General features: G+C 44.2%; 1 protein-coding gene across 5 annotated transcripts in view; it reads right to left on the bottom strand.

Annotated features, from left to right (window-relative positions):
* The window catches only part of LOC109882177 (protein-tyrosine sulfotransferase 1), a 91,361-nt gene extending 83,184 nt beyond the window's left edge, over window positions 1-8,177 (bottom strand). The window contains exon 1 of one of the 5 annotated variants that reach the window (XM_031795366.1): window positions 7,789-8,177. The gene's annotated coding sequence lies outside the window, so the exon portion shown is untranslated. The remainder of the gene's footprint in view (window positions 1-7,788) is intronic. The other 4 variants (XM_031795364.1, XM_031795362.1, XM_031795363.1 and 1 more) reach the window with 4 other exon arrangements.
* Between the last annotated feature and the right edge of the window lie 3,143 nt (window positions 8,178-11,320).

Below are 11,320 nucleotides of genomic sequence, written 5' to 3' on the forward strand. Positions count from 1 at the left end.
GCTACACACTATTCATTAGCATGTAAAACCGTACAAATTAATTGGTGCTTCGCTCTCTAGTGCGCTCTTCCGCTCTCCTCAACCGTCACACCAACAACATTAATCATCATCACTTTCATTTAGGTATCCTGGATAGGGAGAGAGAGGGAGAGAGAGGGAGAGAGAGAGACAGAGACAGAGAGAGAGAGACAGAGAGAGAGAAAGAGAGACAGAGAGAGAGAGAAAGAGAGACAGAGAGAGAGAAAGAGAGACAGAGACAGAGAGAAGAGAGAGACAGAGAGAAAGAGAGAGACAGAGAGAAAGAGAGAGACAGAGAGAAAGAGAGAGACAGAGAGAAAGAGAGAGACAGAGACAGAGAGAGAGAGAGGGATGCTGCACCATTCAAACAGGATGATCAGTCAGTCAGCAGCTGACAGGGAGGAAGACTGCATGCCGTTCAAAGCCTCCCCGTGTGTTGTACAGTTTTCTAACCTGGGAACTGATTAGCTGAACTCTTTCCGTGTTTATCATGCTGCTGGGTTGAAAGTCCAGGGTTTAAAACACTCTGACATCACTGGTAAATGAGAGAGCGAGAGAGAAGAGAAAGAGAGAGAGGGGGTGGGGGATGGACATTGAGAGAGAGGGAGAGAGAGAGAGGGAGAGGGGGGGATGGATATTGAGAGAGAGTGCTAGAGAGCGAGAGATCAATACGGTATTGCCACATCATCCACAAGTCCATCCGGGACACAGCTGCCTGGGAGGCCATCTATTCTGTTCCATCTAAAAACAGGCCCTCATTTCCATGCCAATCAATAGCCAGACCATAGGAAGAGGAGGAGCAACCTAAAAATTTGGGCCTGAAGAGGAAAATTCCTAACTGACACTCATGTTACAACAGTCTCTCTTTTATAAAGATGGAAGAGGATATTAACATCTAACCAGACACAATATTCACCAGCTAGGGAAACTAAACTTAGTGGGTGCATCCCAATAATGTCTCCTCTCTCCTGAAATGTACACTTGTTCATTACTTCAAAACCAATGTAAAAGTATTAGACTGGTAGAGGCAGGGGCTAGCTAGAGGGAGTTTCCACTATATGTGGAATGTGTACCAGTCATTTCCTTTCAAAAATCAGAAAAGGGAACCAGTTCACTCTTAGGGAGGACGCTCCGTCTGAATCTCAGACTAGGCTAAAGCTTTAGGCCATGGCTCCCATGGCCTAAAGCTTTAGCCTAGTCTGAGATTCAGCTGCTTTCAATTCTACAGTATCAGCACGATAATGAAGAGTGTATATGGTATAAATTACATTTATACCTTCTAGATATGTTGTTTCCTCTTCCTTTATAACAGAGTCCAGAGCCAACTTGCCCTCCTTTCTTCACAACCACGCAGGCAGGCAGGCAGGCAGACCGACAGGCAGGCTGGCTGGGACGCCGACAGACCGACAACCAGCCAGGCAGACCGACAACCAGCCAGGCCGAAAGCCAGGCAGGCAGGCCGGCCGAAAGCCAGGCCGAAAACCAGGCAGGCCGAAAGCCAGGCCGAAAGCCAGGCAGGCTGGCCGGCCGAAAGCCAGGCCGGCCGAAAGCCAGGCCGGCCGAAAGCCAGGCCGAAAGCCAGGCCGAAAGCCAGGCCGAAAGCCAGGCAGGCTGGCCGGCCGAAAGCCAGGCCGAAAGCCAGGCCGAAAGCCAGGCCGAAAGCCAGGCCGAAAGCCAGGCCGAGAGCCAGGCCGAGAGCCAGGCCGAGAGCCAGGCCGAGAGCCAGGCCGAGAGCCAGGCCGAGAGCCAGGCCGAAAGCCAGGCCGAGAGCCAGGCCGAGAGCCAGGCCGAAAGCCAGGCAGGCCCAGCTGGTCCTGACATAATAGCAGAAAAAAAGCAGGGAGGGCTTCTTGACTTGAGATGGATAATTCCACAAGGACATCCCTCCCTGGCCAGTGGCATGTTGTCACCTTAACTGGGCATTACAGAGGGAACTGGTTGGACTATAGGTGCAAGAGGGCCGACTCTGGTCTAAAGTAGTACACTTAAAAAAGGGGACCATTTGGGACTCAGCCAGGGAGTCAACCAAGCCCGACGGGGCTCAGCCAGGGAGTCAACCAAGCCTGACAGTTTAAAACTCAATGAGGTGGCAGAGAACATATAGGAGTTGGACACGTTTAGATACACTACATGGCCAAAAGACACCTGCTCGTCAAACGTCTCATTCCAAAATCATGGGCATTAATATGGAGTTGGTCCCTCATTGCTGCTATAACAGCCTCCACTCTTCTGGGAAGGCTTTCCACTAGATGTTGGAACATTGCTGTGGGGAATTGCTTCCATTCAGCCATAAGAGCATTAGTGAGGTCAGGCTGATGTTGGGTGATTAGGCCTGGCTCGCAGTCGATGTTCCAATTCATTCCAAAGGTGTTCAATGGGGTTGAGGTCAGGGTTTTGTGCAGGCCAGTCAAGTTCTTACACACCGATCTCGACAAACCATGTCTGTACAGACCTCGCTTTGTGCACGGGGCATTGTCATGCTGAAAAAGGAAAGGGCCTTCCCCCAAACTGTTGCCACAAAGTTGGAAGCACAGAATCGTCTAGAATGTCCTTGTATGCTATAGCGTTAAGATTTCCCTTCACTGGAACTAATGAGCCCGAACCTTGAAAACAACTCCAGACCATTATTCCACCTCCACCAAACTTTACAGTTGGCACTATGCATTTAGGCAGGTAGTGTTCTCTTAGCATCCACCAAACCCAGATTAGTCCGTCGGACTGCCAGATGGTGATGTGTGATCGCCTTTCCACTGCGCCATAGTCCTATGGCGGCGCGCTTTACACCACTCCAGCTGGCGCTTGGCTATTGCGCATGTTTGATGTTGTGTGCTCGGCCATGGCATCTTTAGCAGGGCAGAAATTTAACTAACTGAGCTCTTCAGTAAGGGCCAGTCTACTGCCAATGTTTGTCTATGGAGATTGCATGGCTGTGTGCTCGGGTTTTATACACCTGTCAGCAACAGGTGTGGCTGAAATAACTGAATCCACTCATGTGAAGGGCTGTCCGCATGCTGCACCTTCCCTGAGCAATAAAAGGTAGACAATACAACAACACATCACACTCAGAGCAAGAAAAACTGTCTAGGGAATAATCACAGCGTAGAACTGATCTACGGTCTGTGAATCACAATGCATTAGCCTACATAACAAAACCTACAAATCAGTAAAAGCTCAATGGCTTGAATACATAAGAGTACAACAGACATGATATAAACCTGCCAATGAACAGGAGGATGATGCATGGTCAGCCTGGATGCATCAGCGTGGGCGGACATCATAAGGCATATTAGTGATGTTAGCCAACTAACAGGATGAACACACAGCCGTGGGCAGGTAGCTAAGAGAAGGTATTTACCTAAACGGTGTACAAAATAAACATGATCATATCATCTGTTAGCAGCAAAAGGGGTGATACGGACTTCCCAAACCAGGAAGCAAGAAGAACCAAAGACTTCTGCGTTCCAAATGGCACCCTATTCGGTGCGCTACTTCCTGGTCAATACTAGCGTTGCGCTACTGCCTGGTCAATACTAGCGGTGCGCTACTTCCTGGTCAATACTAGCGGTGCGCTACTTCCTGGTCAATACTAGCGGTGCGCTACTTCCTGGTCAATACTAGCGGTGCGCTACTGCCTGGTCAATACTAGCGGTGCGCTACTGCCTGGTCAATACTAGCGTTGCGCTACTGCCTGGTCAATACTAGCGTTGCGCTACTGCCTGGTCAATACTAGCGTTGCGCTACTGCCTGGTCAATACTAGCGTTGCGCTACTGCCTGGTCAATACTAGCGTTGCGCTACTGCCTGGTCAATACTAGCGTTGCGCTACTTCCTGGTCAATACTAGCGTTGCGCTACTTCCTGGTCAATACTAGCGTTGCGCTACTTCCTGGTCAATACTAGCGTTGCGCTACTGCCTGGTCAATACTAGCGTTGCGCTACTGCCTGGTCAATACTAGCGTTGCGCTACTGCCTGGTCAATACTAGCGTTGCGCTACTGCCTGGTCAATACTAGCGTTGCGCTACTGCCTGGTCAATACTAGCGGTGCGCTACTTCCTGGTCATGTTTTTTCTAGCGGTGCGCTACTTCCTGGTCAATACTAGTGCAGGGAAGAATAGTAATACTCTGGTGGGGGTTTATATTTGTCAATAATTTACATTGGAAATGTATTTTTTTTTGCATATCCCAACTCTCCCTGAGACACAGCCAGGCCCTGCCATTATCAATCACCCCCTGCAGCTGCGGAAGCAGAGTAGCACAGAGCTCAGACAGCCACAGGAAAACAACTGAGGGTGCATCCTAAAAAGGTCAGTGCTTGACATGAGCCGACTTGAGTCGGAGCTGGGCCTTTAATTCACATTTTTGGGGACCTGCGTACCCGGCTCCTCTATATAACAAAGTGGCCTATCACCGGCCCGGATTCACACACAGCGTCAAAGGTTAAACAAAGCTAGATCTGCACTGAATAGCAGAGTGGGCATTCACGTCCTGATTCCGCTTCGTTCTACTTTAGTTGTCTCAAGTCTGTGTACGAGGAGACTGTTCCAGTTTGAGAATCCGGTCTGTGAATCCGGTGTACGAGGAGACTGTTCCAGTTTGAAAAGGGCGCAGATTGAGAAAACGCAAGCCTGAATGTTATCAAATGAAGTTGTTAAATGAGAGTTCTTACAGTCATGAAATCCCTGGAAAAGTCCTGGAATGTTTTATATTGTGTTATAAAATATATGATCAATCACTTAAAAAAGGAGGGGGGGCTAGACTATATAGCCAATTGATAACATAGCTCGTAATCTCGCTAGTTAACTCTTTAGCTATAAGCATTAATGTCACTGCAGTCTTGTTTCCACCGGCTCTGTTGAGAAATACATTACACGGCCCAGTGGGAAAGTTGACATTCCTCTCTAGTAAACAGTAGTCTAACACGGTCATTTCGACCAATGCAACAAAAATGTTTTATTCCAATAGACAAATAACTATCATGCTGTGCATAGATCTCCTCTGAAATATGAAATCGTTTAGCCATAAATAAACATGTCCTACTACATTGTTTTTTTGAAGTAATCTACCTTATCCATTTATATCCCAGATTCATTGAATGAGAGAATAAATCAAATCTAATTTTATTGGTCACATACACATGGTTAGCAGATGTTAATGCGAGTGTAGCGAAATGCTTGTGCTTCTAGTTCCGACAATGCAGTAATAACCAACAAGTAATCTAACTAACAATTCAAAAAAAAAAAAAAGAATAAAGAGAGAAGAGAATAAATTGTATATTGAAAGTATTTGGTTGTAACGTTGCGATATTTTATATTAAAGGGTGGCCAACTGTCCCGTCCCGTCCCCCCACCCCCCCCCCCCCGCCTAACACAACACATCTGTTGCTCAACAGGACCTTTCCAAAAACGGACACCCCCCATCTCTTTCCAAAAACGGACACCCCCCCATCTCTTTCCAAAAACGGACACCCCCCATCTCTTTCCAAAAACGGACACCCCCCCATCTCTTTCCAAAAACGGACACCCCCCATCTCTTTCCAAAAACGGACACCCCCCCATCTCTTTCCAAAAACGGACACCCCCCCATCTCTTTCCAAAAACGGACACCCCCCATCTCTTTCCAAAAACGGACACCCCCCATCTCTTTCCAAAAACGGACACCCCCCATCTCTTTCCAAAAACGGACACCCCCCATCTCTTTCCAAAAACGGACACCCCCATCTCTTTCCAAAAACGGACACACCCCATCTCTTTCCAAAAACGGACACACCCCATCTCTTTCCAAAAACGGACACCCCCATCTCTTTCCAAAAACGGACACACCCATCTCTTTCCAAAAACGGACACACCCATCTCTTTCCAAAAACGGACACACCCACCTCTTTCCAAAAACGGACACACCCATCTCTTCCCAGATGGAGGGTTGACCACATGGGTTTTATACAGTAGCCTAACAGTGTTGTTATTCTACTTTGAGGGAGGTTAAGTGCCTTGATCAAGGGCACAACGGCAGGAGATAGTAGGCTACATGGGGTCAGAGACTAGCAGCATTACCACATTTAACCAGACTCCTCCCCCCCCCCCCCCTATGTAAGGCTATTTCGACTGCATTTACACAGGGAGACCGATTCTGATATTTGTTGTTTCACTAATTGGTCATTTGACCAATCAGATAAACTCTGGAAAAAGACATGTGAAAAGATCTGATGTGATTGGTCAAAAGCATAATTAGTGGAAAACAATCATCAGAATTGGGCTGCTTGACTAAACACAGCCATAGAGATGTCATCAATTATTGGTCTTGGATATTTGGTTAAAAGTCATGGAAAAGTCATACATTTCCATTAGACAAAATGTGAATAAACCCCTTAACAGTGAATAATCAGCGGTCTCTTATAGCATAACGGAATTTGGGAATTTCTGTGAACAAAGTCTAATGGACCGTGGGCGGGCTGTGGCGGGCTGTGGGCACAGAGTCACCAGAATATGAATAAACACATAGGAACCCCTTTCTACCAGCATCTCCATCACTATAACAGCCAGGGGGTTCGAAACATGATGTAATATTTCTAATATATATTCTATACCAGACAAAAGACATAGATATATAGGATGATGGTATGGCTATCTGTCTACATATCTATCTATCTATCTATCTATTTCTGTCTTTGGCTATTGCCAATAAAGAGAACAGAAGGAGCCTTTGATGCATAAATAACCTGTCTGTCATCACAATTCATTTCCAACATGACATAAAGTTATACGTTTTTGTCAACAGCTGTAGGAATAGTTTGCAATGAGAAATAAATAAATACATTTTATTTTTTTTAAGTGTTAGACCCATTCCCCTTCAGTTGTGGTTTACTGCAAGTAGCTGATGGCAAAACATCTGGGAGGTAAGACCTACCTCATGGCTGGTTGCCGAGATTCATCATATTGTCTTGATTAATTCAACTACATAATAATCCCAGTAGACCAATTGTAGGAGGCTTCCTTTTGGAACACGTTTACACATTATGACGTTTGCATAATTCCGTCCAATATTTCCTATGCTGTGCTGACCGGTAGGTATTCCACATCAATAGTCTACAGACAGGATGTCATCTGATGTGGAAATATCAATAAGGTAAAAAGGCTGACGACGTGAATTTAACTACGGTAGCTATGTCAGTTTTCTGTCGACCCAAAAAAAAAACTCCGCTACAGATACATAGGAGATGCCAATATCAACAACCTGTGTTGTTTTAGTTGTGCGCACATCAACAGTTACTGTTCATTTCAATGTAAAAAAATATATATGTAAAAAAAAGCATTACTGATAGGCTGCAGAAGAAAAAAATTATGTATCTGGTTAAATCACGAGAACATAACTGCCAATACGGAGACACAACACTCGATTCATTTAGTTGTCTATTTGAAAATGGGCTTTTGACCGATCATGATTATTGTTGTGCCAAGATGCATGATACATGTTATGTCTTCATACACCGGGTGGCATGTGCCAAACACATTCTACAATGATGCCAAGCTTTCAGCGCATTTCACAGATTCAACAACTATTAAAACATGTCGGAGCTAAAAACGGACATTGACGGGCGGCTTTTCTTTAAGATCTCCGAATGGGTAATGCTCAAAATGAGTAGTGGTTAACCTACTAGGTAGAGGTAGACAGTCGCGGTTAGCGCCGCTGAAGCTGGAAGAGAAGTGGGAAAAGAGAAGGGCATTGCTATGCTACACTGTCGGAATCTTTCACTTGATACAATATAACCACCCACCTAATGTAGCGGATCCAGCGCCGGAGACAGTTGATCAAGCTGCTGATCTAATAGTTGAACACCGTTGCTGGTACATTCCTTCCGTTCTATTTGCTCGCTGTTGTTCCACTGATCCGACGCACGATAATACTTGGTACTGCTTTCTCTTCAGTTGTATCGCTGCAAACGCGTATCCCCTGCTTTACGAGACGGTGGTGTAATCATTCGTCCACACAGTTGTAAACATTTGCGTTTTTACAACGAAAACGAGAGTTTCTATTGGACTAATTCAGTTAGGTTCTTCCTCGTTTTCGTTCAGTTTGCTTCCGTTTAAGAAACATTTTGCAACAAAATTAGGATAATGAATGGTGCCCTGTAATTGAAAGCCGGTTTGCGATTGGACCACCTGCAGAAGACAAATCATAATGTCTCATGGCAGAGGGTTGGTTGAAAGCTTTGAAGGGCGGGATTAGAATCTACCAATGTTTTTAAAGAGACAGGAACTCCATTTGAAATATTTGCGCAACAGCTCACAGCAAAATATTGTAGCGTTATAAAAGCTGACAGTATTTTGATCAATACAAATGGATTTACTCTTCCAATGAAGAGTACTTTGTATCTGTCAGTCTCATTATAGGCTACAGATGTCCACACATTTGCTTCCTGGCAAATAAGCACGTTTGCATATTCACACAATAGAATCTGAGATCATTTTGAGTTTTAATCCATTTGGACATTTTAATCAAGTGAATTAAATAGGTAATCAACCACAGTGTATTATAATAGGATACATCTCAACACAGTTGATTGATTTACCAGGTTTAGGTGTCCAGTTCAAATCGAATCAAATCAAATTTATTGGTCACATGGTTAGCAGATGTTAATGCGAGTGTAGCGAAATGCTGGTGCTTCTAGTTCCGACTATGCAGTAATATCTAACAAGTAATCTAACAAATTCACAACAACTACCTTATACACACAAACACACACAAATGTAAAGGGTGAATAAGAATATGTACATATAAATATATGGATGAGCGATGGCCGTGCGGCATAGGCAAGATGCAGTAGATGGTGTAGAATACAGTATATATATATATGAGATGAGTAATGTAGGGTATGAAAACATTATATAAAGTGGCGTTATTTAAAGTGACCAGTGATACCTGTATGTAAACATGATCAAAGTGGAGTTATTTAATGTGACTAGTGATCCGTCTAATTAATCTGTTTATTTAAGTGGCCAGAGATTTGAGTCTGTATGTTGGCAGCAGCCTCTCTAGTTGTACATGCCCTTTAGGTTTTGTTTCTCTCTATCTGAAAAACATGGATATAAAAACAGTAGTAGGAGATTGGTGGCACCTCAGCATCCCGGAGTCGCCTCTTCACTGTTGACATCGAGACTGGTGTTTTGCGGGTACTATTTAATGAAGCTGCCAGTTGAGGACTTGTGAGACATCTGTTTCTCAAACTAGACACTCCAATGTACTTGTCCTCTTGCTCAGTTGTGCCCCGGGGCCTCCCACTCCTCTTTCTATTCTGGTTAGGGCCAGTTTGCTCTGTTCTGTGAAGGGAGTAGTAAACAGCGTTGTACGAGATCTTCAGTTTCTTGGAAATTGCTCACATGGGAATAGCCTTCATTTCTCAGAACAAGAATAGACTGACGAGTTTCAAAAGAAAGTTCTTTGTTTCTGGCAATTTTGAGCCTGTAATTGAACCCACAAATGCTGATGCTCCAAATACTCAATTAGTCTAAAGAAGACCATTTGAACATCTTGGCCATGTTCTGTTATAATCTCTGTTATAATCTCCACCCGGCACAGCCAGAAGAGGACTGGCCACCCCACATAGCCTGGTTCCTCTCTAGATTTCTTCCTAGGTTTTGGCCTTTCTAGGGAGTTTTTCCTAGCCACCGTGCTTCTACACCTGCATTGCTTGCTGTTTGGGGTTTTAGGCTGGGTTTCTGTACAGCACTTTGAGATATCAGCTGATGTACGAAGGGCTATATAAATACATTTGATTTGATTTGACCAGTTTTATTGCTTCCTTAATCAGAACAACAGTTTTCAACTGTGGCTAACAACATTGCAAAAGGGTTTTCTAATGATCAATTAGCCTTTTAAAATGATAAACTTGGATTAGCTAACACAACATGCCATTGGAACACAGGAGTGATGGTTGCTGATAATGGGCCTCTGTACGCTTATGTAGATATTCCATTAAAAAATCAGCCATTTCCAGCTACAGTCATTTACAACATTAACAATGTCTACACTGTATTTCTGATCAATTTGATGTTATTTAATGGACAAAAAAAAAGTGCTATTCTTTCAAAAACAAGGACATTTCTAAGTGACCAACAAAACTTTTGAACGATAGTGTACATATTGCCAAAGCTTACTTTGGAGATTTACAATATGAACATAATTAATAATAATAATCAATATTGTCAACAGGACAACAGCAACAACAATAATCACCTTGAACAATAAGCATAGAGGACATTTACAGGTTGGTTGGTCTGTCAGACACTGTCCCTCATCTAGTGAGTGTGCCTCATCTTATGGCAGGCAGTAATGTAGTGTGCTGCCAACCCACAGCTCTCTGCCTCCTCACCCAACAGCAAGGGAAGCCTCTCTCTCATCAGAGAGGTCTTTGAAACCTTTAATAATTTAATTTCAAATGGTTTTATATTTTTACATTTTGTCAGGAAATGCAGCTCTGTCTCGGTGCTGTTGTGAAGTGGTTGCCTTTCGTCTACAGGGAGACAGGTTTTCCTGTGTCTACCCTTCTCAATGGCAAGGCTGTGCTCACTGAGCCTGTACTTTGTCAAGGTCTTTCTGAAATGTTGATCAGTAACCATGGTCAAATAGTGTACCACGGTGTTCTGTCGATTTAGGGCCAGATAGCACTGCATTTTGTTTTGTGTTTGTGCTTCCTGATAAGTAATGTAGTTTTGTTTTGACTGTGTTGTCATTTGGTTTATTCTGATTGATTGGATGTTCTGGTTCTGAGGTCTACAGTGTTGTAATGATGTGCAAATAGTTGAAGTACAGCAGGGAAATAAAAAAAAAACATAAATGCTGTTGTTCTTCACTGGTTGCCCTTTTCTCGTGGCAACAGGTCACAAATCGTGCAGCTGTGATGTCACACTGTGGTATTTCACCCAGTAGATATGGGAGTTTCTGTGTTTCTGTGCAATCTGAGGGAAATATGTGTCTCTAATATGGTCATACATTGACAGGAGGTTAAAAAGTGCAGCTCAGTTTCCACCTCATTTTGTGGGCAGTGTGCACATAGCCTGTCTTCTCTTCTCCTCTCTTCTCTCTCTCTCTTTCTCTCTCTCTCTCTTTCTCTGTCTCTCTTGCTTTCTCTGTCTCACCATCCTTTCTTCTCTTGAGAGCCAGGTCTGCCTTACGGGCTCTTTTTCCTTTCTCTCTCTCTTCCTCTCTCTTCCTCTCCCTCTCTGCCTCTCTCTTCTCTCCTTCCTTCTCTCTTCCTCTCTCTCTCTGCCTCTCTCTCTTTTGCTCTCTCTCTCTATCTCTCTCTCTTC

Source organism: Oncorhynchus kisutch, linkage group LG18 (genome assembly GCF_002021735.2).
Source record: "Oncorhynchus kisutch isolate 150728-3 linkage group LG18, Okis_V2, whole genome shotgun sequence".
Classification (NCBI taxonomy): domain Eukaryota; kingdom Metazoa; phylum Chordata; class Actinopteri; order Salmoniformes; family Salmonidae; genus Oncorhynchus; species Oncorhynchus kisutch.